Source organism: Carcharodon carcharias, chromosome 12 (assembly GCF_017639515.1).
Source record: "Carcharodon carcharias isolate sCarCar2 chromosome 12, sCarCar2.pri, whole genome shotgun sequence".
NCBI classification, from domain to species: domain Eukaryota; kingdom Metazoa; phylum Chordata; class Chondrichthyes; order Lamniformes; family Lamnidae; genus Carcharodon; species Carcharodon carcharias.
This window is the reverse complement of record NC_054478.1, coordinates 22317623-22345402: the sequence shown is the minus strand read 5'-3', so window position 1 is coordinate 22345402 and position 27780 is coordinate 22317623. Positions and strand designations below refer to the sequence as shown.

At 45.4% G+C, this 27780-nt stretch overlaps 1 protein-coding gene and 1 long non-coding RNA gene across 5 annotated transcripts in view; both read right to left on the bottom strand.

Annotated features, from left to right (window-relative positions):
• adcy5 (adenylate cyclase 5) overlaps positions 1-27780 on the bottom strand; it is a 368070-nt gene that overhangs the window by 207014 nt on the left and 133276 nt on the right. The window lies entirely within an intron of this gene.
• LOC121284810 overlaps positions 1-27780 on the bottom strand; it is an 83190-nt gene that overhangs the window by 2117 nt on the left and 53293 nt on the right. For both annotated transcript variants that reach the window (XR_005944551.1, XR_005944552.1), the window contains exon 3: positions 849-1144. This is a non-coding gene — a long non-coding RNA (uncharacterized LOC121284810). The remainder of the gene's footprint in view (positions 1-848; positions 1145-27780) is intronic.

Below are 27780 nucleotides of genomic sequence, written 5' to 3'. Positions count from 1 at the left end.
GTAAATTGATTGGATTGACGGAACAAGTGGTTTGTACAGTAATGGAATAGTTATTGATCTCATTGCTGTTTGTGCATTCTGTGTGCAACATATTTTCCATGCTTGTTTACATAAGTCAATAAGCTTCAAAGTTATTCACTGTACACAATGCAATTGGAGATATTTCTAATAGAATTACAAACCATTGGTTCAACCACTAGGATACCGAGCACAGTTCTGGGTTGCCAAAGTACATAAAGGATACTGTAGTCATCGAAAGGCTACAGAAGAGAGCGACCAGAATTATTGAGCTATAAGAGAGATTGGATTACGAAGTGTGATGACGTACATTGAGCAGGCTGTCATTCAGAAAGAGTTTGAGAGGCAATTTGAATGCAGCATTTAGGACTGATAAAGGGACCAGATAATGTTAGACCATGACAAGCTGTTTCACATTGTCCAGAACAGTGGAACCAGAGGACACAACCTGAGCTTTAAGGGAATTAATTCAAAATTAATCTGCAGAAACCCTTTTTTGATGGGAGAGTGGTCAATCTATGGCAGACTCCCACAGGAGATGCTGAAAGTAGTTCATATTGACTCATTGAACTGCAAACTAATAATTTCCCTCAGAAAATAATTTTTTGAGATGCAGTATGTGAGTGATTCGTGACATGACATGCGCTGAGTGCCTGTTAGGAAAAAGATGACTTTATACCCATGTTTCCCAAAGCTCTCTACCACTGAGATCTTCATTGCCTGCTACTGGGTCTGTTGTAGACTCAGTAATAGAGATTGATTGCTGTCAACAACTCTGTTATCATTGGATCATGTGACTATTGGGATGGCAGAAGATGAGCTCGATGTACCTTTGTCTTTTCTCGATAAGCAATTCCTATGTGGTAAGGTGTGTTATACAAACACAGATCTTCTTTCCTTTCTTCCCCTTGGTGGCTTTGTACAGCGGTGATGTAAGGTGGTGTGTCGCTTGGAGACTTTCTCTGTCAATACTTTGAGGAAAACTGTAAACAGGTCCTTCAGTAACATATTCATGGTTACCCATTCCAATTAGAGGGAGTCATCACCGTACGTTAACAACCTCTCACATTCTTCTCTTTGGCGATAGATCTGAACACCAGCCAACCAGGCTCAGGCCTCCACAAGCCTGCAAGTTCAAACAGAAAAAGTAGGACACCTTTGTATTGCTAAATCCCTGAATACAGATCACATCTAAATATAAATCACTCTCTTCTGGAAATCAATAATAACATAGTCACTAATAAACCCAATTAAGGATTTCAAGAAGAGCCTATTTATCCAAAGGGTGGTTAGAATATCGAACTCACTGTGAAGCAAACAATATAGATGCATTCAGGGGGAAGCTAGGTAAACACATGAGGAAGAAAGGGATAGAGGGTTATGGTGATAGGGTGACATGAAGTAGGGTGGGAGGAGGGTCAAATGAAGCATAAACATAGGCATGGATCTGTTGGGCTGAATGACCCGTTTCTGTGCTGTACAATCTATGGAACCTACGCAATGGTCACACTTTGATAGGTGAGAGAGTTTAGTTTGGATCGATTCAAAAAACACAAACTTCAACTAACTGCAGAACTGCTGACTACTGTAAGAACATTAGGACACAAGAAATGGGAGCAGCAGTAGACCACATGGCCCATCAAGCCTGCTCCACCATTTAACACGACTATGGTTGGTCTTGGGCTTCAACTTCACTTTCCTGCATGTTCCCCATATTCCTTGATTCCCTGAGTGACCAAAAATCTCTCCATCTCAGTCTTAAATATATTCATCAAGGGAACATCCAAAATCCTCTGGGGCAGAGAATTTCAAAGATTCACAGCCCTTTGAGTGAAGTAATTTCTCCTCTTCACAGTCCTAATTGATTAGCCCCTTATCCTGAAACTTTGGCACCGTTTTCTAGATTCCACAGCCTACAGAAAGAACCCCTCTTAGTGTCTACCCTGTCAAGCCCTTACAGCATCTCATATGTTTCAATTAGATCATTTCTCATTTTTCTAAACTCCAGAGAATATAGGAAAAATTCACTCAGCTTATCATTGGACAACCCTCTCATTCCAGAAACCAAACTAGTGAACCCTTGCTATACTGCCGCCAATGTAAGTATATCCTTCATTAAGCATGAAGACCAAAATTGCACACAGTATTCCAGGTGTATAAGCCCTGTACAAGGCTTCTTTACTCTTGTACTCCAATCCCTTGACAATAAAGGCCAACATGCCAATTGCCTTCCTAATTGCTTGTTGTATCTGCATGCTAACTTTATGTGCTCCTTGCATGAGCACAGCCAAACCTCTCTCAATATCAACAGTTACAAGTTTCACATCGTTCAAAAAATATTCTGTATTTCTATTCTTATGGCCCAAGTGAATAACTTCACACTTCCACATATTATACTCCATCTGCCATCTTACTTAACCTGTCTATATCTCTTCACGGCCTCTTTGTGTCCTCCCCACAGCTTACATTTCCACCTAGCTTTTTGTCGTCAGCAAACTTAGATACATTACTCTCTGCCTCTTCTTTTCATCATTAATATAGATTGTAAATAGCTGAGGCCCCAGCACTGACTCTTGAGGCACTCTACTAGTAACAGCCTGCCAACTTGAAAATGTCCCATTTATGCTTACTCTTTGCTTCCTGTCCATTAACCAATCCTCTATCCATGCTAACATATTACTCCCTACTCCATGAGGCCTTATCTTGAACATTAAGCTTTTGTGTGGCACATTATTGAATGCCTTTTGGAAATCCAGATCTACTACATCTACTGGTTCCCCTTTATCTACCCTATGCATTACGCCCTCAAAAAACTTTAATAAATTTGTCAAACATGGTTTCTCTTTCTGTTGGCTTTGTCTGATCATACTATGATTTTCTAAGCGTATTGTTAAGGATTCCTTAATAATAGATTCAAGCGCTTTCCCGATTACGGTGTCATGCTGACTGGCCTGTGATCCCCTTTATTTTCTTTCCCTTATTTCTTGAATAGCAGTGTTACATTTGCTAACTTGAGATCTACTAAGACTGTTCCAGAATCTTGGGAATTTTTGGAAAATCACAGCCAGCACGTCTGCTATCTCTGTAGCTATCGCCTTTAGAACCCTAGAATATAGGCCATCAGATCCTGAGGACTTGTCAGATTTTAGTCCCTTAAGTTTCTCCAGTACTTTTTCTCTGCTGATATTAATTTCCCTAATTTTCTTACTCTTTTTAGTGCTTGCATTACACTCTATTTGCGGTCTGAAATTTGTGTCTCCTACTACGAAGACAGACACAAAATATTTGTTCAATGCCTCTTGCATTTCCTCATTCATCATGATAATTTCTCCTCTCTTTGCTTCTAAAGAGCCAATGTTTACTTTAGTTACTCTCTTCCTTTTAGTATACTTGTAAAAGCTCTTATGATCTGTTTTTATATTCCTGCCTAGTTTACTCTCATATTCCATTTTTTCCCTTTTTATCAACTTTTTGGTGGTCCTTTGCCAGCCTGAAAACACTCCCAATCCTTGCTACTATTCTTTGCAACATTATAAGCCTCGTCTTTTAATCTAATACTATCCTTAACGTCCTGATTAAGCCATGGATGGGACTTTCTTGCTGAGTTTTAATTTTTCAATGGAGTGTATTTTTGTGGACCATGTTGAATGTCTTTAACTGTTTCCCATTGTTTATTTAATGCCAGGCCCTTCAGTCTGCGCAATCAACCTCAACCAGTTCTCCCCTCACATCCATGTAATTCGCTTTGTTTGAGTTTAAGATCCTTGCTTGCGATGGGAGTACTCACTTTCAAACTCAGCGATGGGCCAGGATTTTACGTGACGCGTGCAGGTGCCGGCGGTCCTGATGTAGCGCTAAGTTGCGTGTGATGATGTCAGGAGGGGTTCCCATCGTCATCGTGCCGCATCGTGAGGTTATGCTCAGCGGGTGTCCGCGAATGTCGGAAGCGTGCCCGCCATCAACCAAAGGGCCACTTAACTCCAACTTTGAGAGGCCCATTCACTTTTAAGCTTGGGCGCAACAGGCAGGCGGGAATTGCACATTTTCAACCTCCTGCATCCAGGGCGGGATATAAGACCCAGGTGGAATAGAGAAATCAGGAGGTAGGAGCTCAAAAGTGAGTTGTGTGTCTGGGCGTGACTGATTATTTAGTGAAGCATCCTGTTCATTTATTATTTTGTTCAGGAGGCTTTTACAGACAGGCCTCATCACAATAAAGGCCAAACCTCTGCAAAGCATTGTTTATTCAGCTGGAAGGACTTTTTCAGGTGAGGGGGAGAGGGCAAGATGGGAGAGGAGGCCAGTTGGCCGCAGACAGCATCATAGAATCTGCCCTCAAGACTGAGAAGCACAACCTGATGGGGTCGAAAGGCCAAGTAAGTGTTGCAAGGGAGAGGGGGCAGGATAAGGCACCAATACCCTACAGGATGAGTCTACATGCTGAGATCCAGCTACCTTAAGGTGACTGAGGTCCAGTGCCGAAGAAGGTTCTGGAGGCAGTGACCTCAATATGTGACATGATAGGCCCCGAGAGACTTTCATACTGTGTAGGTGGGCACCCAACGCCCGTGGCACTAAAGGTAACAGTTGCCCTTGATTTTTATGCCTCGGGTTCGTTCCAGGGGTCTGTTGGAGATCTCTGCAGAGTGTCACAATCTGCAGCACACAGCTGCATAAAGCTTGTGACAGATGCACTGTTCAGAAGGGTCAGCACCTTTATACAGTATCAGACAAATGAGGACAGCCAGGCAGAGCGCATTAGAGGATTCACAGCTATGTCAGCACTTTCCAAGGTTGCAAGGAGCTACTGACTGCACCCACGTGCCCATCAAGGCACCGGCGGGGGAGTCAGCGGCCTTTTGTAAATCGAAAGGAGTTCCACTGTCTGAACGTCCAGTTAGTGCGCGATCACCAACATGAGAGCTTGCAGGTTTGTGCCCGATATCCTGGGAGCTGCATATATTCCAGGTCATTCCCAAGTGCCAAGGCTGTTCATAGTCCCTGTATGCCCGGGTGGCTGGCTGCTGGGCAGACAAAGGATATCCTCTCAAAAGGTGACTAATGACACCAATCAGACCTCCAAGGACACCCGCAGAGGTTAGGTACAACCGAAGCCATGCCTCCACAAAGACCATCATTGAGAGGACAACAGGCCTCATGAAAATGAGGTTTTGCTGCTTGGTCCGCTTCGGAGGATCTCTGCAATAATCTCTAAAACGCGTGTCCCTTCTAGTGGCCGTGAGCTGTGCCCTTCACAAAGTGACTCTCTCAAGGGGAGAGCAGATGGAGGTTGAAGAAAGCGATACGTTTCCGGAAGCCGCTGAGGAAGAATCTAGCTCTGACTCTGAGGAAGAACCTGTTCGGCTACAGGGCCATGAAGATCCAGCAATGAGGCAGTTTTTGGGAGCCAGGGAGGCTTTGATTCAATGGAGTTTCTAGTAGGCCTCCAAAGTCGAGACTCCATATCATTGCAAAGAACCAGTCACTTAACTGCTTGGAGCTCATGAGGCCCTCCAGGCACCATCTTCTCTCCTGTCCCCCCTTCTGAAATACACTATCCAACCCAATTGATGCCTTGCTCAGAGTTGCAGGCCTCCAATCTCACTATCACATGAAGCACAATAAGGCCGTCTGACATAAGGTCACATTTTAATAGTGATGTGTGACAGACATATACAACGTGAGACAAGGGACAATGAGAAAGGTTTCACTTGTGAAAGCCCTCCTGTGATTACAGTGATTTAATGATCTTCCTATGAGTGCTACGTCTAGGTGCTTCCCCGGCGCCAGCAGCTGCATTGGAGGCAGGTTGCTCACTCTGATGCCCCTTTGGCCTTGAGGACTTTGGCGGTCGTCCTCTGGTCCAGCGCCCGGGCTGGGCACTGCTCAGTCGTCACAGTCTCCTCAGATGTAACGGTCATTGGCACAGGAGTGGAGGAGCTGCTGCCATCATCAGGGGTGCCCTGAGAGGAGCCTCCAGATGCATGGAGCTGCAGGCCAGCCACCAACACGAGGTTTGCTTGAACCTCCCTGCTCACCAGCGATGGACGGGACACCAGCAGAGCCACTAGTTGCTTCATCCATCTCTCACATTGGCAGTGACCTGTCGCCTTATAGACAACTCCAGAGGCTCATCACCCGCCTCAGGCTCAGCATTGTTCTGGTCTCCAGCAATCCTCCAATTGTCAGAGCCCTGGGGACTCGCTGTCTCTGACAGCTCCTCAAGTGAATGTGACAATGCCTTCCCCGATGTGCTCTACCATCTGTGCTGGAGTGTTCAAACCCACCAAAGTGCCTGGTATTTGAGGTGGTGCAAGGTGCAGAGAGAGGGTGTGAGGTGGATGCAACTGGCTGTTCAGCATCCTCCAATGTTAATGGAGGGCCTTCAGAGTCATTAAGTGGTCTTCAGGATGATCCCTCTGATAGAGGAAAAACAGGCGTAAGCATCCATGTAAGCACTTAAGCTTAAAAGCAATTGCATTTGGCTAGATTCTGAAATTGGTAATCTAGCTAAGCAAAGTCTTCAGAATGGATGAACATAAAGGATCAGTGGATTTCACTTGTCAGATTTACACCCACTGCCCTCCATTTCTCATACCCTCCTCCAATCTCTTCTGTGTCCACTTCACTCTTACCCTCCTCCGAAACGCCTGGCTCTCCACGACCAGTGGGTCTCGCTCCACGATCGCACACCAGCTCCAGAATCTGCTCCTCCCTCGGAGTTAGCGATGCTGGATTCGGTGCTCCCCCTCTAGATAGTCTTCGTTCCTGGGCATTGTGACTCCTCTTCTCCTGTAAGGACAACAGTGCTTTCAGCCATTATAGGGCTGAACATTGTATCCTTCCCCCCAGTTGCGCTGGTTTAAGTGCAGGACTTCCGCCTTCCATACATGCCTGCCACCCTGCCTAGTCCCAGGCGGTCTTTTAAGGGCACAGGAAGAAGTGCCAACTGAAGCTTGCAGCTTTACACCTGAAAGCCCCAGGAAATGCAAGCACACCACGTACACATTAACTCAAGGTTAAATGGGGCCTTATAACTCACCTTCGCAGAGCGGAGGAGGTCACTGACCCTCTTCCGGCACCACATCCAGGTCTTTCGGACCACCCCCCCAGTTGCTGACTAGTGCTGTCACCTCCAACCAAGCCTTCTTGGCGAGATGTGGAGGCCTTCTCTTGCCGTCTTGGGCAGCAATAGCTCCCATCGATCACTGACAGCATCACTGACCACAGGCAGGCACCAGAGAAGCAGGCCGGGGCTGGGTGTGGATGCTGATTGGCCTTGGCCATTTCCGCTCGCCATGGCCTCCAGCTCCTGAGGGCACTGCTACCTTCCGGGCACACTTTCTCCCTCACTTTCAGTCTTCAGCTTAAACTGAAACCTTAAAGTTTCGCGCCACTCTGTCCCACAGTTCTCCCTCAGATACATACCCTCATTCATCTGTTATTAAACCCCCCCGCTCACAGCTGACTAGATTCAGGTGCCCGCCCTCTTCCTGCCGCTCACCACCTGCCCTTGCCACCAATACTCCACCCAGCCCCCCCACCCCGCTAAGTCGCCAGCAGCATGCGATTGCTTTCGGGTGCCAATCACAGACAGGAGCAGGTTTCATATCTGCCTCTGGTCCCACCAGTCCCACTCGCACGACAAGCTAAACATTCAGGCCATGATATTCAATTGTATTATTACCATTATTTCCCAGTGGATATTTTATTATGACATGGATTAATTAACCCTGCCTCATTGCATAATACCAGATCTAAAATAGCTTTATCTCTAGTTAGTTGCAAAATGTATTGCACCAGGAAAATGAAAATATTCTACAAACTCATCTTCCAGACCACCTTTGCCAATTTGACTAGTCTAGTCTATGTGAAGATTAACGTGACCCACAACAATTATGTTGCCGTTGTTACAAGCTCCGAAAACTTCTTGTTTCATGCTTTGTCCAATGGTATAACTGCTGTTAGGGGGCCTATAAACTACTTCCACCAGTGTTTTCTGACTTTTGCTATTCCTAATCTCCACCCATACTGATTCTACTTTATGACCTTCTGAGCCAAGATCTTTCTCACTAATGTTCTCATGTCATCCTTTATTAACAGTGCTACCCCTCCTCCTTTTCCATTCCGTCCCTCTTTTTGAAATTTTGTGTACCCTGGAATATTTATTTACCAACTTTTGTCACGTTGTAACCATGTCTCTGCAATGGCAAATACATATCAACCATTTATCTCAATTTGTGCCACTAGTTCATTGACCTTATTGTGGACATTTCATGCACTGAGATAAAGAGCCTTTCGTTTCTCTTTTTTATCACTATTTCCTGCATGAACCTGACTCACTGATGCACCATTACTGTTAAGCTCTCTGTCCCTTCCCTGTCCCCCTCTGCATGTCTTTACCTGCATCGTTACACTGTTCTCTTGCCTCTACTTTTCTCTTTGGATTTCTAAATCTCTCTTCACCTGAATGCACCACTCTATCCACCCCACTCCACTCTGTTCATTTAAAGCACTATTCACAGCCTGACAACAGTAAGAGTCCCTGATCAAGAACAAAGTAAAAGCCTCCTCAACAATCAATGCTGCCAAGAAAGTTCTGCAAAACACTAGTTTACAACTGCTCGCAGAATTACTCGGGCCACAGATTGCTATTAATTCAACTGTCTACTTTGTTTTAATGACACTTACAGTGCTCACACTGCTGAATCAATTTAGTGCCCTGATTGTTCTGTTGACTGGTTGCATTTATTTTTTGCCATGAACCACCTCAGCCACAACGACCGATCCCAAACACTGGACATTACTTTTGTGATTATTTATTCTCAGGACGTGGGGGTTGGTAACATTTATTGCCCTTTAGATGGTGGTGGTGAGCTGCCTTCCTGCATTACTGCAGTCCATAGGTACACCCACAGTGCTGTAAGGGAGGGAGTTGCAGGACTTTGACCCAATAATGATGAAGGAACAATGATATAGCTCCAAGTGAGTATGGTGTGTGACTTGGCAGGGGGCTAGCTTCCCAATAGTGGTGTTCCCCTTTCCAATAGTGATGTTTCCATACGCCCGCTGCTTTTGTCCTTCTTGGTAGCAGAGGTCGAGGGCTTGAAAGGTGCTGTCAAGAAGCCTTTGTGAGTTGCTGCAGTGCATGTCATAGATGGTATATGTTGCTGCCACCATGTGCCAATGCTGGAGGGAGTGAATGCCTAAGGTGGCGGATGATGTGCCAATCAAGCGGGATGCTTTATCCTAGATGGTGTCAAGTTTCTTCAGTGTTGTTGAAGCTGCAACTCATTTAGGCAAGTGGAGAGTATTCCATCACACTCCTGATTGAGGCCTGTGGACAGGCTTTGGGGAGTCAGGTGGTGAGCTCTTTGCTGCAGAGTTCACAGCCTCTAACCTGTTCTTGTAGCCAAAGTATTCAGGCGTACCACTTTTACAATGGAAACACCTACAATGCCAGCTCTGTGCGGCACCAATGCTACCAAGGCCCATTTCAAGATGCGCTTTCCGGCACCGCTTGCAACCAAAATGCCACCGGTGCCTAATGTAAACAGCCAGCTCCTATGGCAAATGCTGGCACAGTCTCTAGTATGGGTTTTGGCAAATGCCGGCACAGGTTTTGGCCGTGATTGAGCATTCCTGTATAGGCCGGCGGAGCGGTTCCTCTTGTTCACACTTCTGGCCTTTACAGAACTCATGCCATGAGTGAGTGTCGGCAAGCAGAGGGTTACATCATCGTTGCAGCTTTTAGATAGCTGCAGTTTTTTGGTCTTGACTCTGTTAATCCATCACATTCTATAAGTTGAATCAGCTTGAGGTGGTTCAGTTAGTGTGGCATTAATGTACCATCAAATGTATCACACAGCCTCTGGGGCCTGCATTGCCATTCAATAATTTCATGGCTGATCTGATCTGACCTTGGCCTTGGCCTCAACTCCACTTTCCCACCCATTACCCATATCCCTTTATCTTCCTAGGATTCAAAAATCAATCACAGAGTCACGGAATCACACAGCGCAGAAGAGGCCCTTCGGCCCATCGAGTCTGCAGTGACACGTGAGAAACACCTGACCTACCTACCTAATCCCATTTACCAGCACTTGGCCCATAGCCTTGAATGTTATGACGCGCCAAGTGCTCATCCAGGTGCTTTTTAAAGGATGTGAGGCAATCCGCCTCCATCACCCTCCCAGGCAGTGCATTCCAGACCGTCACCACCTTCTGGGTAAATAAGTTTTTCCTCACATCCACTCCACCCCTCCCCCCCCAAACCTCCTGCCCCTCACCTTTAGTATACTCAATGACTGAGCATCCACAACTCTATGGGACAGAGGATCCCAAATATTCACAACCCTCTGAACAAAGAAGTTTGCCCTTCCTGCGCCTTAATCCTGAGACTATACCCCCTGGCTCTAGTCAGGGGAAACATTGAGCTGAATAATACGCGATGGCACATGGACCGCACACCCGGAAACGGCCGGCATTCAGACTTCCAAGCCGCCACCCAAAGACAACAAATAAAGCATCGACTGGGTTAAGAAAGAGTCTTGGGTAGGTTCCGGGCCGCTGACCGAGAGTATCCCGCCCAATCAGAGCAGCCGGGCAGGATATCCGGCATTGGCGCTCGTTGGCTGTGACCCGGATCGAGGTCACGACCCGTAACTTAAAGGGACACTATGGCCTCTTGAGCAGCACGATAAGAAATAGGCCTCTCTGAATGAGGTCTTGGGTTCTTAAGTCATGAGTTTAAGTCAGTATACGTCTACTTCTTCCACGAAGCACTTCCAGCGGCCAAAGAACACTGAACAGCCAAGATTCAACTCTGCCCTCAGACAACCCACCATGATAGCCTAGCCTGTTATCTTCAATCTGCATAGCGCAGGAGGGCTCCTGATTTCCAGACCCGCCCACTAACCGTATTAGCTCAGAGATGGGTGATGATGCCAGGAACGCGTCCGATAATACGTTGGCACATGCACGTTTCACTCCCATTGTTGGAGCATATTATTCAGGTCATCCTCTCAGCATCCACTCTGTCAGAATGTTATACATTTCAATGAGATCACCTCTCATTCTTCTAAGCCCCAAAGAGTATGGGACAATACTACTCAACCTCTCATCGTCAGACAACCATCTCATACCAGGCATCAATCTAGTGAAGCCACACGTATAGACTTCATCTTTGTACACAATTCGCACATCCCTACAGATAGACCATAAGACATAGGAGCAGAAATTAGGCCATTCAGCCCATTGAGTCTGCTCCGCCATTCAATTACGGCTGATAAGTTTCTCAACCCCATTCTCCCGCCTTCTCCCTGTAACCTTTGATCCCCTTACCAATCAAGATAAGACCATAAGACATAGGAGCAGAAATTATGCCATTCGGCCCATTGAAATTGAACTCAAATTCCACCATCTGCTATGGCAGGATTTGAACCCAGGATCCCCAGTACTTTACCCTGGGTCTCTGGATTACTAGCCTAGCAACAAGACCACTACACCATCATGTCCCCTTATAAATACAAACATAGTCCTTTGATTCGAGCATGGCATCGACTCGGGGTCACGTGTTTCTGTCATGGGTCTTCATTTCTTTTATTCCTTCATGGGATATGGGTGTCGCTGGCTCGGCCAGCATTTATTACCCATCCCTAGTTGCCCTTGAAAACTGAGTGGCTTGCTAGGCCATTTCAGAGGGCACTTGTCAACCACATTGCACATGTAGGCCAGGTAAGGATGGCAGATTTCCTTCCCTGAAGGATATAAGTAAACCAAACGGGTTTTTACAACAATCTACAATCTTTGAATTCAAATTTCACCATTTGTTGTGATTAGATTCAAACCCAGGTCCCCAGAGCATTACCCCGGATATCTGGATTCCTAGTCCAGTGACAATGTCACTACGTCACTGCCTTCCCCAAGCTGATTCTCGACCCAAAAATCTTTGGGCACAAGGGGCAGGACGTCCTGTGAGGTGGTGGGATTCTGAGTGCAGGATTTGTTTCCTTTTCTTTCCTTCTGTGTCGCCGCTCTGCCTCATCATTAAGACGCTGTAACTCAAAGCGTGATGCAACTTGATGGACAAGTTGTCGCCATTTTGAATGATTGGTATCAAGCTCCTCCAAGACACTAATCTCAACGTTGTTGCGCTTCAAGGAGAGCTTCAGAGTGCCTTTGAAATACTTCCTTTGTCCTCCCCTGGACCGTGGTCATTCGACAGTTGAAAGAACAGGATCTGGTGGGGAGATGGTTTTTGGCCATCCAGACACAGTGTCCAGTCCATCGCAATTGATTTTGTAGGAGTTTTGCCTGAATGCTCGTGGAGGACACTAGCGTTTGTTTGACGGTCTTCCCCTTGAATCTGGAAGATACAGCGGAGGCATTGCTGAACAAATTTCTCTAGAACTTATGTCCCTGATACACGTTCCAGATCTCACTGCAGTACAAGAGTGTGATGACGACACTGTTCTGTACGTTAGGACTTCCATTGACTTGCGGGGGTCTTTGTTGTCAAACGCTCGCCTGTGCTGATCCGGTGTTGGATCTCCTCGTCAATGGTGGCCTTTTGAGAGACAGCACTGTCAAGGTAAGGGAAATGTTCAACATATTCCAGAGTTTCTCCTTCAACATGTATGGGAGATGGAACATTTGGCTGACCAGGTGTGGGTTGACATGAGTTTTGTTTTCAAGAGCAGGACGAGTCACTTGTATGCAGAACTGAAGAGATTGAGAGTCACTTGCAAATCTGGTGTAGAGTAGGCAATGACACAGCTGTTACTGCAAACTGTCAATCATGTATGTCTATGGTGGTCAGTTTAATTTTGACAGGGAGGTGACTGAGATTAAAGAGTTTTCCATCTAAATGCTATTTAATACTGATACCAGAGGGTGGTTTATCTTTGATGAGGTGAATAGCCACAATTTTGAAGGCATCTGTTTCAGATCCCCTAATGGCTTTTTAACACACACACACACAAATATACATACTGCTCACACTACATACGTACAGAGTGCATGCACTAAATACAGGCCATGCACACTACATAAATGCATACTACACATATGTACCAAAATGCAATATTAATACATACACAGTTTACATATACACAAATATGTGCTCACATAATGACATAATGCAGAAAATAAAGCATAACGCTCCTGTCATTAAACAACAACGCATTGTTCGAGTTGCAATGATCATTCATTGCAAGAGGATTTTAGCTCAGAAGTAAGGGCGTCTTACTGCAGTTATACAGGGTCAAGGAGAGACCACACCTGGAGTATTACGTGCAGTTTTGGTCTCCCTACCTAAGAAAGGATATACTTGCTATCGAGGGAGTGCAGCAAAGGTTCACTAGGCTGATACCGGGAATGGCAAGACTATCGTATGAGGAGAAATTGGTTTGACTGGGCTTGTATTCGCTAGAGTTTAGAAGAATGAGGGGGGATCTGATTGAAACGTATAAAATTCTAACAGCTAGACAGACTGGATGCAGGGAGGATGTTTCCCCTGGTTGGGGAGTCTAGAACTAGGGAACACAGTCTCATGATATGGGGCAGGCCATTTAGGACAGAGATGAGGAAAAATTTCTTCACTCAGAGGGTAGTCAACCTGTGGAATTCTCTACCACTGAAGGCTGTGGAGGCCGGGTCACTGAGTAAATTCAAGAAAGAAACTGATAATTTTTTGGATATTAGGGGCATCAAGGTGTATGGAGAGAAAGCGGCAATATGGTATTGAGGTAGAGGATCAGCCTTGATCATACTAAATGGCGGAGCAGGCTCATAGGGCCGAATGGCCTACTTCTGCTCCTAGTTTCTATGACCATCTCATCGCTGGAAAATAGGATTAGTGTAGTCAGATGTTTGATGATCAGTGCAAGCACAATGGGCCAAATGGCCTCCTTCTATGCTGTAAGTGTCTATGAGAACTCCATGGGAGGTCCATTAGCACATACAAACTATCAGATTTTCCAGTATGGTGTAATATAGCTTATGAGTCAGCTCAAAATGTGATTCACTCGCCGGTGCTCCACCATCCAGCTCCAAAAACCCCACCACCACCACCACCACCCCCAGCCCCACCAACAGCAAGACAGCCAAGTGGAGGAAAGGCCAGGGTGAACTCTATGATGCTGTGCTGTGTAACATATCTGTGGAGATGAGATGACAAGGACAGACTCCCTGAAGCCTGGCTCCTGTGGTTTCCAATGTCGACCTTACGTTCACTATGTTTCACACTGCGGCCCCACTGATCCTGTGTCTAACAACTCCCAAAGTATCCACTAATAGCCATGGAACTTAGCCAAGCAACTTAGCCCTAAAGATCAGCATCACTGAGGCTCCTAATAACTTCCCATGTGAAGTCTTTGTGTAATTCTTTTTAGGGTTGTGTTTAATTTGCTGAGTGGCTGACTAAATGAGGCATAAAAATAAGCAAATTTGCCACTTTTATCCAAGGTTTATGGAAGTCTGTTCACAGCAGACCCCCTTCCTAACAAAGCAGTGAGCAGTTTATCAAGATACCAAACGCCACTAGGGACATTATCTTAATTTACATTTACAATGCAGACAAACGGGAGCAGTTTCCTGCAAATCGAGATGCTGGCCACAGTGACTTACTAAACATCTGGAGCTCTTGCTTATTCTGAGAAATGTTGTCCCTAAGGGGGTTTTTTTGGGGGGGGGCTGAGGTGGGATTTCGTGGATTGCCCCAGAAGTATTGCACAGTTGTTTAGTGGAATTAATTAAGGAGCTGACTCGTGCTGGGATGAGTTTCCCAGAAAGTTGCCTGCTCGTATGAATCTGGACAGTGTCAGTGAGCTGTCTGACCTTGTGGGACAGCAACCTTGAGCTCGGAATTGGCTCTCACTTGTCTCACGCACGCACACATTTCCGAGCTGGGCTTGTTAAGATTGCGATCAGAAAGGAAAACTTTGCACGATTTCTCTCCCTTCTCTCCCATACACATGGCCACTACCTTCAATGTAGCTCAAAAGCAGCCAAAAAAAATCCAAGCACAGGCATGATGCACTGAATGGCCTCCTTCTGTGATGGATGACACTGTGAATCATTTGCGTTTAATGGGAACATCGATAAGTACAAGAGTGAGAAAGGAATAGAAGGGTATGTTAATGGAGTGAGATGAATGAAGGTGGGAGATAGCTTGTGTGCAGCATAAATATCAGCGTAGACTCATTGGGCTAAATGGTCTGTTTCTTGATAGTTTGTAATGAAGTCTTGCAGCTGGGTAAAGGCTGTTGAGGTTGGCATTAAGGCCCATATTTAAAATTATGCAGAGAATTTCTTCAATCTGTCTCTGCTTTTATCTGTCTGAGCTGGGGTTACTTGTGGCTGGCACTGAGTTCTATAATTATTGTGTTGTGCTGGTTATCGAGCCCGTGATGGGAGTGAAAAAGCCATTAATTTAGCAATATCTTGCTAGAGCTACGAATGGAGCTGTCTGCCTGATGAAATCACTGGGGCCTGCTGCGTTAATTAGAAAAAAACTCATCCCCAGTTACAACGTCTGTGATTTAAAGGAATGCCTCACAGGGAGAACTATTGTATGGCCTTATCTAATGAGGCTGAACCAACATCACAAAATAATAACTACAACAAAAACTCCCATTTCTCAGAGGGGGTCCATAGAAAGTGGAAATAAGCATCTGGCAAATTTGCCTTATTTTCTGTGGGGAATAAGAGATGGAAGAGCTGTGTGTAGCTGCCCTGAATCGTTGGATTTAATGGGACCGGACAGAGCAGGCTAGGTGGCATGTGGACAGCATAATCGTGGGGAGGCTTCACATCGGTGGGAGAACTGAACCCCCCCCCCCCAACCATTTAGTCAGTGATGGGAATGGACTGAATGAACCTGCCTGCTGGCTAATTAGGCTCATGGAAGGCCATTTTCCCAGAGACCACCCGGTGCAGTCCATGTGGTGTGGGTACACTCACAGTGCTGTTAAGAAGAGAGTTCCAGGATTTTGACCCAGCGACAGTGAAGGAACGTCAATATATTTCCAAGTCAGGATGGTGTGTGGCTTGGAGGGGAACTTGCAGGTGGTGGTGTTCCCATGCACCTGCTGCCCTTGTCCTTCTAGGTGGTAGATGTCGTGGGTTTGGAAGGTGCTGTCGAAGGAGCCTTGGCAAGTTGCTGCAGTGCATCTTGTAGATGGTACACACACTGCTGCCACTGTGCGTCAGTGGTGAAGGGAGTGGATGTTTAAGGTGGTAGATGGGGTAATTATTATTATGCCCCACATGAGCCTCCTCCCACCCAGTCTTCACCTAGCCCCGTTAACATAGCCTTAGATTCCTTTCTCCTCCATGTACTTATCCAGCTTCCCTTAAGTGCATCTACGCTATTCACCTCAACTGCTCCTTGTGGGAGCAAGTTTCACATTCTCACCACTCCCTGGGTAAAGAAGTTCCTTCTGAATTCCCTGCGCTGTACAAAGACTTCTCATGCCCACCATTAGGCTTGACTAAATCACAGTAATAGCTGCATCGGATTCACTATGCAATATGCTGTAACCCCTTGTAAACGTTAGGAATAAGCATCTCTGCAAAAAGAGACTTCAGGAAACAGGACAAAGGTGGGAGGCCAAACAACAGAATCCTTTTCTTGATTGAAGTCTTGTGCTTTGAAACAGATGTTGCTTGTTGTTAACTTAAAGACAGTGTTATCATTTCTTATAAAGTCAGTTTGCCAATCATGTTCATTAATTAACGATAATTATCATTTCATATCACAGTCCCTTCATTGTTACTTGATTGCTCACCACACACAAAAGAATCCTTTCACCGTTCAAGAATCAAAGAAGTAAATACCCTGCAGTGCGAGTCATTCATCTCCTTTGAACAATTTCCCCATTTATCCTACGCTTGTTTATGATCTTACACATGACCCCAGGCACAATAGATTTGCCCACATGTCTATTCAGGTGATGTTTTTTACTTATTAATCTATTTTTTCCCACCTTTCAATACATGCTGTTTGGTTGAAAAAAAATGTCAGCAAGCATTTCCTGTTACATAGAATCATCCAGCACAGAGGGAGGCTATTCGGCCCATTGTGGCTGTGCCAGCTCTTTGAAAGAGCTATCCGATTCGTCCTACCTCCGCCCCCCGCCGCCCTCTCCATCCCCATAGTCCTGCAAATGGTTTCCCTTTTCAATTATTTATTCAATCCCCCTTTTGAAACTCGCTACTAAATCTGCTTCCACTGTCCTCTCAGGCAGTATCTTCCAGATTCCTGTGCAGAAAAATCCGCCTAATCTCCTCAACAGCTCTTTTGTCAAGTGCCTTAAATCTGTGTCCTCTGGTTACCGACCACCCTTCTCCAAACTATTACCCCTATTAAATCTCCCCTTAACCTACTCTGGTCTAAAAGTATCTCCATTATAAAGACATAATTTATGTGGCAACATGTCAGTGTTCTGATTTTGAATGGGGGAGGGCGGGTGTGGAGCCACTGAACCACATTGGGCAGAATCTTGCCCTCGGATGGTGTGCGGGCCCCACCGGCTCAGCGGGGGGGGCAGACAGCCGACCCCCGCCACTGAAACGAGGCCTGCCGCCATTTTGAGTGGGCGGGCCAATTAAGGCCCACCCAGCGGCATCCCTGACAGGAAGCGCTATGCACTTCCTGTTCCGGGGTGAGGGAATCCCCAGCTGTCAAAGTGCACGCGCAGATAAAGTTCTGTCTCGGGGAGATTCGTGAAAGGTAAGTTAAGTGTAAAAATAGAAACATTAAAATATTATTAACATGTCCCCCTCATGTGACAATGTCCCACGAGATGGGACATGTTAATAATACACGCATAAACTTAATTAATTGTTTACAAAACGGACATGAAACCTCATCCCGCCAGTGGATGAGGTTTCATGTATTATCAGCAACCCGCTGGGGCTCCTGGCCTGCCCGCCAGCCTTAAGGTTGGCCGGGCAGGTCTTTAATTACTTTAACTAGCCTGTCAATGGCCTCAATTGGCCATTGACAGGTTGGCGGGCGGGCAGCTGATTTCGCTGTCCGCCCGCCTTCCCTAAAAGTTTAAGTGGACCGGGATGACTTTGAGGATTCCTCCCAACATCAGCCCGCATCATTTTCCCCCTCGGCGACTGGGCCCCGCCCCCAAATCACCGAGGGGAAAATCCTGGCCAATGTTAGGGAGATGGCTGATGATCAGTAGCTTCATGAGCCACAGCGCTTTAACTTTATGAAGAGACATCTTAGAGGGATCATATAAAAATACAGCAAAGGATAAAGAACTTGCATTTCTATAGTGCCTTTCACAGCCTTGCTTTACAGCCAAAGAAGTACTTTTGGAGTGCAGATACTGTTGTAATGCCCCGCTCTAGCTACCGACTCCATCCCTCTCCCTGGCAACAGTCTGAGATCAACCCAGTCTATTTGTAACCTTGGAGTCATATTTCACCCCGAGGTGAGCTTCCGACCACATATTTGCATCATTACGAATACAACCTATTTGCATCTCCAAGACATCACCTGACTTTGCCTCCATCTCATCTACTGCTGAAACACTCATTCATGCTTTTGTTACCTCTTGTTTTGACTATTCCAATGCAATCCTCACCTCCATAAACTTGAGGTCATCCAAAATCTGCTGCCCGTGTCTTAGCTGGCAGCAAGTCCCGTTCACCTATCACCCCTGTGCTCTTTGACCTTCATTGGCTCCCGATTAAGCAACATCTTGATTTTTAAATTCTCATCTGTGGTAATCTGATGTGTAATGTAGCTTTAAGAAGAAGGTTATAAAGGAGGATCACATGATCTTGGTATCCAATAGCAGAGAAGCGCGGGCTAGCTCTGTAGTTAGTGGTTAGTAGTTGCAGAGTGCAGAGATAGAGTTTGAAGTGTAAGCACATGTTTGGTTCCTGCTGAGTACCTGTGTAAATAAACTAAGAGTTCTACCTATGAAGTGTCTGCTACTCAATTCTGTCATTAGTACCAAATCGGCCACCCCTTACAACAAACTGGCGATGAGGATCCAACAAACTGGCGACAAGGATTAAACAGGTTAAACAGAAGCAATCAAGAGAAACAAAATCGGCACTGCACCTCGCACAGTAATTGTAAGTAGAATGCTACCAGGATGCTGCCTGGGCTGGAGAGTCTGAGCTATGAGGAAAGATTGGATAGGCTGGGGTTGTTTTCCACGGAGCAGCGAGGGTTAAGAGGGGACCTGATAGAGGTGTAGAAGATTATGAGGGGCATAGATAGGGTGGATAGGAAGGCACTTTTTTCCATTAGTAGAGTGGTCAATAACCAAGGGGCATAGATTGATGGTAAGAGGTAGAAGGCTTAGAGGGCCGTTGAGGAGAAATTTTTTCACCCAGAATGTGGTGGGAGTCTGGAACTCACTGCCTGAAAGGGTGGTTGAGTAAGAAACTCATGTAATATTTAAGAAGTATTTAGATATTCACTTGCGTTGCCATAGCCTCCAGGGTATGGGCCAAGCGCTGGAAAATGGGATTAGTGTAGTCAGGTCATTGTTGACCAGCGTCAACACGATGGACTGAATGGTCTCCTTCTGTGCTGTAAACATCTATGAGTCTATGAGAAGATCTGTTCAAATAGTTGAAGTAAAAACCCCTACAGCATGCCGCAATTCGGAAGAATTGATCCTTTCGATTCAGCAAACGATGATTGGTCCCACGACATTCAGCGTCTCTCATTCTGTTTCCAAGCAAATAAGGTGGGGTGGGGAGAGAAGAAGCATCTTAAGTACATGTGGGAATAAAGCTTATGGCTTGATTCGAAGTTTGACAGCACCCAGTGCCTCAGACTCGAGAATTAGTGGACCTGGGTGAAGGGCCATTACCAGCCAAAGCCCTCAGTAACGATGCAAAGGTTCATGTCTAACTCAAGAATTAGAGCCCTGGGAGAGACAGTTGCTAGCTATGTGGTAAGTTTAAAGCAATTAGTGGAGCATTCTAAGTTTGGTACATCCTTAAACGATATGCTTAGAGATCGTTTAGCGTGCAGTGTGAATGAGGACGTGACTCAGAAGGGGATTGTTATCCGAAACAAGAAGGCGCTGGAGATTGCACTGGCCATGAAAAGTGCAGTTAGAGATTTGAAAGCCACAAAATGGCGCCATCCTCCACATCAGGTGGGAAGCCCCAGCCAAAAAGGGCACGAAAATGTAAGACACAGCTGAGAGGCAGGAAACAGCCCCCGTTAGCAGGAAAATAAGGAAAAAAAAATGACTTAGCAGCGAAAACAAGGAGTAATATCAATAGAGGTGGAAACATACAATTTTTTAACGGTTGGCACTTTAAAAAAGTAAAATGTTTTTATTGTCATTAAAACGGATACATAATGGGAAGGAAAGAGTCAAGCAGACTTTTAACCAAAAGGTATAAAACCAGTGAGGTCTACAATATAGGAGAGCCTGAAGCAACAGATTCGGATATTTATTCATTGTATAACTTGAAGATTGAAAGAACAGAACCAGTCTATGTAACAGTGAAAGTGAATGGTAGACCTCTTCGAATGGAAGTGGACACAGGAGCTTCCACTACAGTAATTGGGGAACATGCCTTCAAACATCTGAGTAATGGCAAATATCAGTTACATTTGGAAGAAACAACCGTCCGACTAAAAACATACATGGTTAAAGACATCCAAGTCAAAGGCATAAGTGAAGTAACTGTCCATTCTGGGGGCCAATCGGTAAAGCTACCAGTGTTTGTATTGAGAGGCAGAGGACCAAGCCTCCTAGGGCGAAACTGGCTAAGGAAAATCAACCTTGAGGGGCTATTGAGATTCCAAAAGGAAGCAGGAAGCATTTCTGCTTTGGAAAAGGAGTGTGGAAAGACTCAACAACCTTGAGCCAAGACATGGAAGAACAGCAGAAGGAACGCAAAAGAGACCATGCTTAAGGACAGAGTTTGAGATGAGGTGAGCAACCTCCGGAAGGAAAAAGGAAGCCTGCTGAAAGACCACCACACACTACAAGACCCTCTCAGGTCGAAGTTTGTACCTCTGGAAAAATACGAAGGGAAACAGAAAGAATTCAACACCTCTCTAACCAAACTCAAGGATGAGTTGGCAGAGACAACACAACAATGCTTAATTTTCCAGGAGGCAGCAAACAAATACAAAAAAGAGACGGGAGAGCTGAAGAATCAGCTGCATGAAGCCAAAGAGGCTTTGGAGGCAAAAGTTGCAGAATTTTCTAAGAAGCAGACAGATGATGAAATTCTGGGAAACTCGACCACTGAGTTCACTCAAGTTGGACTTGCATCTGTGATTAGTCTGGCCAATATTGAAGTCGAAAAGAAGGCCAAGACTAAAGTCAGCGCTAGAAAGAAGAAATGACGTAGTAAGAAGACACGGAAACACAAATAAGGCTTTAATCCTGGCAACATACTTTAGTACATAGTCCTGGCTGTCAAATTGCAAACTCCGATCCACTTAGTCATTTGCCTTTATAAGAAAAGGATGTGGAAGTCCCAGTTCCACAAAAACTTGTTTTGTTGTTACATCTCTTAGATTCTTTGCCAGTAAGCACTCAACAGATCAGAGACGGGACAAGCAGGGACCCAGTATTATCACAAGTACAAGAACAAGTATTTCATGGTTGGTCACAAGATCCTGTATCTGACGAAATGAAACCATACTTCAACAGAAGACATGAAATAACCAGCCAGGATGGCACATTATTGTGGGCAGTATGAGTGATAGTTCCTCCAAAAGGAAGAGAGCCATTGCTAATTGAACTACACAGAGCACATCCAGATATATCCCGAATGATGGCCATAGCACGCAGCTACCTTTGGTGGTGAAATAGAGAGTTTAGTGAAGAATTGTGTGCAATGTCAGCAACTGCAAAAGTTACCTTCAACAGCTCCATTACACCCTTAGGAATGGCCAGGAAGACCATGGGGTGCAATTATACATTGACTATGTGGGACCGTTCTCGGGAACAATACATCTGCTCCTTGCTGATGCCCATTCAAAATGGATGGACATATACGAGGTGAAATCACCAACATCTTCTGCTACAATTGAGAAGTTACATCAAAGTTTTGCCATTAACAGACTACCAGAAGTGGTTGTTTCTGATAATGGCACGACATTTACGAGTGCTGAGTTTCAGTGGTTTATCAGGCCCAATTGTATCACTCATGTAAAAACTTCACCATACCACCCTTCCCCAAATGGTCTGGCCTAAAGAGCATTTCAAACATTCAAGGCTGGCATGAAAAAATTAACTGGAGATTCCTTAACAACCAAGCTAGTATGCTTTCTTTTCCATTATAGGACCACCCCTCACATAACCACGGGTGTCACACCTGTGGAATTATCGATGAAACGCCATCTCAGGACGAGATTATCAGTGCCGATGCCGTTATCAGAAACGACCACTTCTAATCGACCGTTCATGGCAAAACTTTGATGTAACTTCTCAATTGTAGCAGGACAAGATTGAGGTTAATATTGCCAAATTTAGAGGAGAGGGCAGGAAGCAGGTGGAAGTCAGAAAACTAGACATGACTGGCATAAAGGAAATTTACCATGGGAGAAACGGCATAGGGAAGAACTTTGGAGAAGGACCAAAGTGGTTGCCGGGTGAAATAAGTGCAGTGACTGGACTTCTATTTTACCAAGTGGAGGTGGAAGGCCGAGTCATATGGAGAAATGTGGATCATCTAACGAAGAGAGAAACTATGCACCAAGAAACGATTCCACCAGCGTTCACGAACGGGTCAGCATTACCTGTTGAGAGAACTCAACCCAGTACAGATGCATCTGTTCCTTCAAGAGCCAATAATACAGACTTGAAGGAGCCCAACAAAGCACCTGATGTTCTGACAACTCTGGAAAAGTAAGTTCCTGACAAGACATCTGAAGTTGTAGAGCTAAGGCTCTCTACACGCGTAAGGAAACCCCCAGAAAGACTGAATTTGTGAATTACTTATCACTGTAAATATTTTGCTATTTAGAGAAAATTGTAATTGTAAACATAAAATGTATTTCTGAGTTCAGGGGGGAGGGATGTGATAGTCTTTAAGAAGAAGGTTATAAAGGAAGATCACGTGATCTTAGTATCCAATAGCAGAGTAATGCAGGCTACCTCTGTAGTTAGTAGTCTGTAGTCAGAGATAGAGTTTGAAGTGCAAGCACATGTTTAGTTGCTGCTGAGTACCTGTGTAAATAAACTACGAGTTTCTACCTATGAAGTGTCTGCTACTCAACTTTGTCATTAGTACTAAATCGACCACCATTTACAACAAGCGTGCGAACAGGAACCAACGAACTGGCATCTAGGAGCTAACATCATCCTTGTTTTCAAATCTCTCCATGGTGTCGTCCATCATTACGTCAGTTAGTTCCTCTCCCCTCACAATCTTCCAAGCTATCTGCCCTCGTCTAATTCTGGTACCTTGATCTTCCTCAATTTTAATTGCTCCACTATTGGTGGCCACGCCTTCAGTTCCTAGGCCCCAAGCTCTGGAATTCCCTCTCTATACCTCTCTGCCTCCCAATCATGCTTTCACCCTTTAAGACACTCCTTAAAACCTACCTCCCTGAACAAGCTTTTGGTCACCTGGACTGATGTGGTTCAGTGCCATACTTGGATAATGCTCCTGTGAAGCACCTTGGGACGTTTCATTATGTTAAAGGCGCTATCTAAATATAAGCTACGGTTGCTGTTGAATGGGGGTAAAGAAAATAAACTCACTCCACACTAAATACCTCAAGTCTTCAGTCTGTGCAGTCTGAAACAAGCATGAGTGGCCAGTTAGTTTGAGGTGTGTGGTAAATCTTTGTTTCAAAGATAGTTATCTTTTTTTATTCTTTCATGGTATGTAAGCATCATTGACAAGGCCAGCATTTGTTGTCCATCCCTAATTGCTTGAACTGAATGGCTTGCATTTCGTTTCAGAGGCCAGTAAAGAGTCAACCATATTGCTGTGGATCTGGAGTCATAGGTAGGTCAAACCAGGTAAGGATGGCAGATTTCCTTCCCTGAAAGGCATTAGTGAGCCAGGTGAGCTTTTCCCATAACCTGCTAGTTTTATGAACACCGTTAATGATAGGCTTTTAATTCTGGAATTATTTAATCAACTGCATCTAAATTCTCTAGTTACTGTTGAACTCATTTCTCCAGATTATTCTCTGGGCCTCTTTTACTCGTCCAGTAACATAAGTATGATACTACCATACTAATTGCTCTACATGCCACCAGCTAGACATTACTGTTGGGAATCTCTATATTAATGCTGAACATGCTCAGATCAAATCCACCTGCCCACGGTTCACTTGCTCCAAAAACAAGTTGATTCTTCCATTAAAATAACAAGGAGAGAAAATTGAGATGGGGCATTGGTACTATGGCATCCCCGGCAGGGTGCAAAGGTGGTCTAGTTGTAACATCACTGGACTAGTAATCCAGAGGCCCAGCTTAATGCTCTGGGAACATGGGTTCAAATCCCACCATAGCAGCTGGTGGAATTTAAAAATTCAATTAATAAAATCTCGAATGACAGATAACCTTGAAATCATTGTCACTTGTTCTAAAAGCCCCTCTGGCTCACAGATGCTCATTACCTGGTCTGCCCTATACGTGACTCCAGACCCACAGCAATGTGGGTTGACTCTTAACTGCCCTCTGAAATGGCCGAGCAAGCCACTCAGTTCAAGGGCAAATAGGGGATGGGGCAACAAACACCAACTTTACCAGCGACACTCACATCCCACGAAAGGATAAAGAAAATCTTTAAAAGAAAGGGTTTGTTGCGTTTATATAACGTTTGATTCCCTGAAGCTTCACATTGAAGTCATGGGGGTTTAGAATTGACATGAGGAGAAATTGCTTCGCTCAAAGGGGTGTGAATCCTTGAAATTCTCTACCCAGAGGGTGCTCCATCATTCAGTGTATTTACGACGGAGGTCAATAGATTTTTGGGAATCGGGGGATACGGGGAGGGTGTAGGAAGGTGGAGTTGAAGTAGAAGATCAGCCGTGATCTTGTTGAATTGTGGAGTGGGTTCGAAGGGCTCTTGTTTCCTAATGTTCTTAATAAAAGAATTTATGTTGATTTAACACCTTTCACAACCTCATGGCATCTCAAAGCACTTTACAGCCAATGACGATCATTCAGAGGTGTGGTTACTGGTGTAAAGTAGGGAAGCACAGCAGCCAGTGCACACACTGCAAGATCTCACAAACAGCAACGAATTAAATAGCTAGACTAGGTAAAGATGGCCGATTTCCTTCCCTAAAGGATATTAATGAACCAGATGGTGTTTTACAACAATCAATGATAGTCATCATGGTCACCATCATTAAGACACGCTTTATATTCTAGATTTTACTAATTGAATTTAAGTACTGCCAGCTGTGAATGAGGGAGAGTGAGAAAGAGAGAGAGAGAAAGCAAGAAAGAGGGAGAACAGGGAACTGAGACTAACTGTGGCAATCGTGCTGCATCCCTACCTGAGATGGAGGGTGAGTTTTTCCGGCCCAGACACTGGCAAGGCATCATTGCCAGCGGGATGGGAAAATTTGGAGAGCCGTTAAAAGTCAATGTCAAAGCCCACAATGATGCCCGCTGTTGTCAGTCCAGAAAATCCCGCCCTAAGTAAGTCAGACCAACAACGTGCATCTATATAGCACCTTCTAACATAATAAACACCCCAGGAGCAATAGCCATCATTGGCACCCAGCCAAAGCAGTAGACATTAGGGCAGGTGACCACAATTGGTCAAATAGAAAGCCCTCAAGCAGCCACTTAGCAGTATCTGAAACTAGGAGACCATAAATTAAAGCTGGGGCATTCATGGTCTGTTTGACTCAATGCTCCACAAGGCAGTGAAGTTGACAAGCCTTAATTTTTGGAAGGAATAAAAACAAACAGAAAATAAACCAGGAATGCACAAAGCATTCTGCGCCCACAGCATGGGAGCATCCTGCTTAGCAAAGGAATTAACGGAGTGGTTCTTATTCGTTAAAAGTGTAATCAAAATATCGGTTCAGGCGAGCATAGAGAGCAAGGGGAGAAAAAAAGACAAAGGGCGGAATTGGCACTGGGCATCATAGCAGGTGTGAGCGGACAATATGGCGGGAAGGCCAGAAATCGGTTTCACGACGTCATGAAACCAGTTTGCAATCGTCCGCTGTGCCCATCAATGGCAGGCCGCATTTCTCAACACCGTCCATCAGTGCTGCCCTTCTGCTCTTCTTCCTCCCCTCATGTACAGCTGGGCCAACCGTGGTGCCAGGGGCTTGTTTCTTGCTGCACTCCTCCAAGGATCCATCGATACCCAGAATGGAAAACCGGTTAGTGAGTGGGACCTCTGGGGATTCCTGCGCTACCTGCCTGTTTCTCTTGGACTGCCTGGGGGGGGGGGTCACCCATTCCCTATCTGCCTGCTTGCCCCCTAACATTTGGTGTGACCACCTCTCTGAACGTGCCATCCATGTGGTTCTCTGCCTCACGGATGCGCCTCAGTGACTCCAGCTCAAGCTCTGAACCGCGGAGCTCCACCTTGGGCAGCCGGTGACACCTCCTGCACATGGGCTTGTCTGGGTCACGGGAAGTGTCCACGATTCCCCACAAGCCACAGGACGGGCATTCCGATTGGCCGAGCTGTCCTGCCATGCCTTAACCTTAAACTGTTAAATCACTTTACTTAGTTTAACTTTAGTTACCTTAACTTACTTTAACCTTACTCTTGTACTATTAACTAAACTGGAGTTTAATAGAAAGTAGAAATTCTTTGCCCTTACTCACAAATCAGCTCCCTCTCACGTGCCTATAAATTTTTACTTCCCCTGTGCTAGTTTAGAAATTTACGTTTTTTAAAATTACTAGGTTTGAAACACAATCCCTAACAGCAGCTGCTCAAGAACCAATCAACTCAGGGCTTCCCTGTGATGTCACTCTCACACTTTATTTCAAATCCACCGAGCAGCTCAGGAAGGGCGCTCCCCCACAGGTCTGACTCCTCTCTTTATTCATAGCCCCGGAACGTGCTCCCCCACAGGTCTGACTCCTCTCTTTATTCATAGCCCCGGAACGTGCTCCCACACAGGTCTGACTCCTCTCTTTATTCATAGCCCCAGAACGTGCTCCCACACAGGTCTGACTCCTCTCTTTATTCACAGCCCCAGAACATGCTCCCAAGCAGGTCCAACTCCCCTCGCCCCAGAACGTGCTCCCACACTCTTGCCCCGGAAGATAAGTGAAAGGCCCTGAGCCTCAGCCTTGGCCTCCCTTTATTCCCAGCTCCGGAACGTGCCCCCATGCAGGTCTGACTCCTCTCACCCCGGATGATGCCTCTCCTCTCGCACTGTTTTCCATCTCCCGACTGCCTCTTCTCCATGCTGCTTCCAATCTCCCCTATGACCAACAGCAATTCCTAAGTTCTTCCTTTATACCTGACCTGCATGTGCAATGATGTGCAGCTGAAGCAACCATATGGCCAGTAAAGTACGTGTGTGCATCTTCTCTTTAGTTAAACATAAGACCTCATTAAGCACAGCAAGAGCTTGCCTGCTAAGAAATCAATGGTGATAGATTATGCAAAACCACAGGTAATATGGGCCACAGTCAGACATTCTCAGGCTGTCTGGGGCCAGAGGAAATCAGCCAACTGATGATAGATTCTGTGCATCCTATCAAATCTGTGACATCCCACCCTACATGTCCAACACTCCCTGCATATTACTCTCAAAAGTACATGCGCCCACAGAGATTAACCACTCAATTCCAAGTA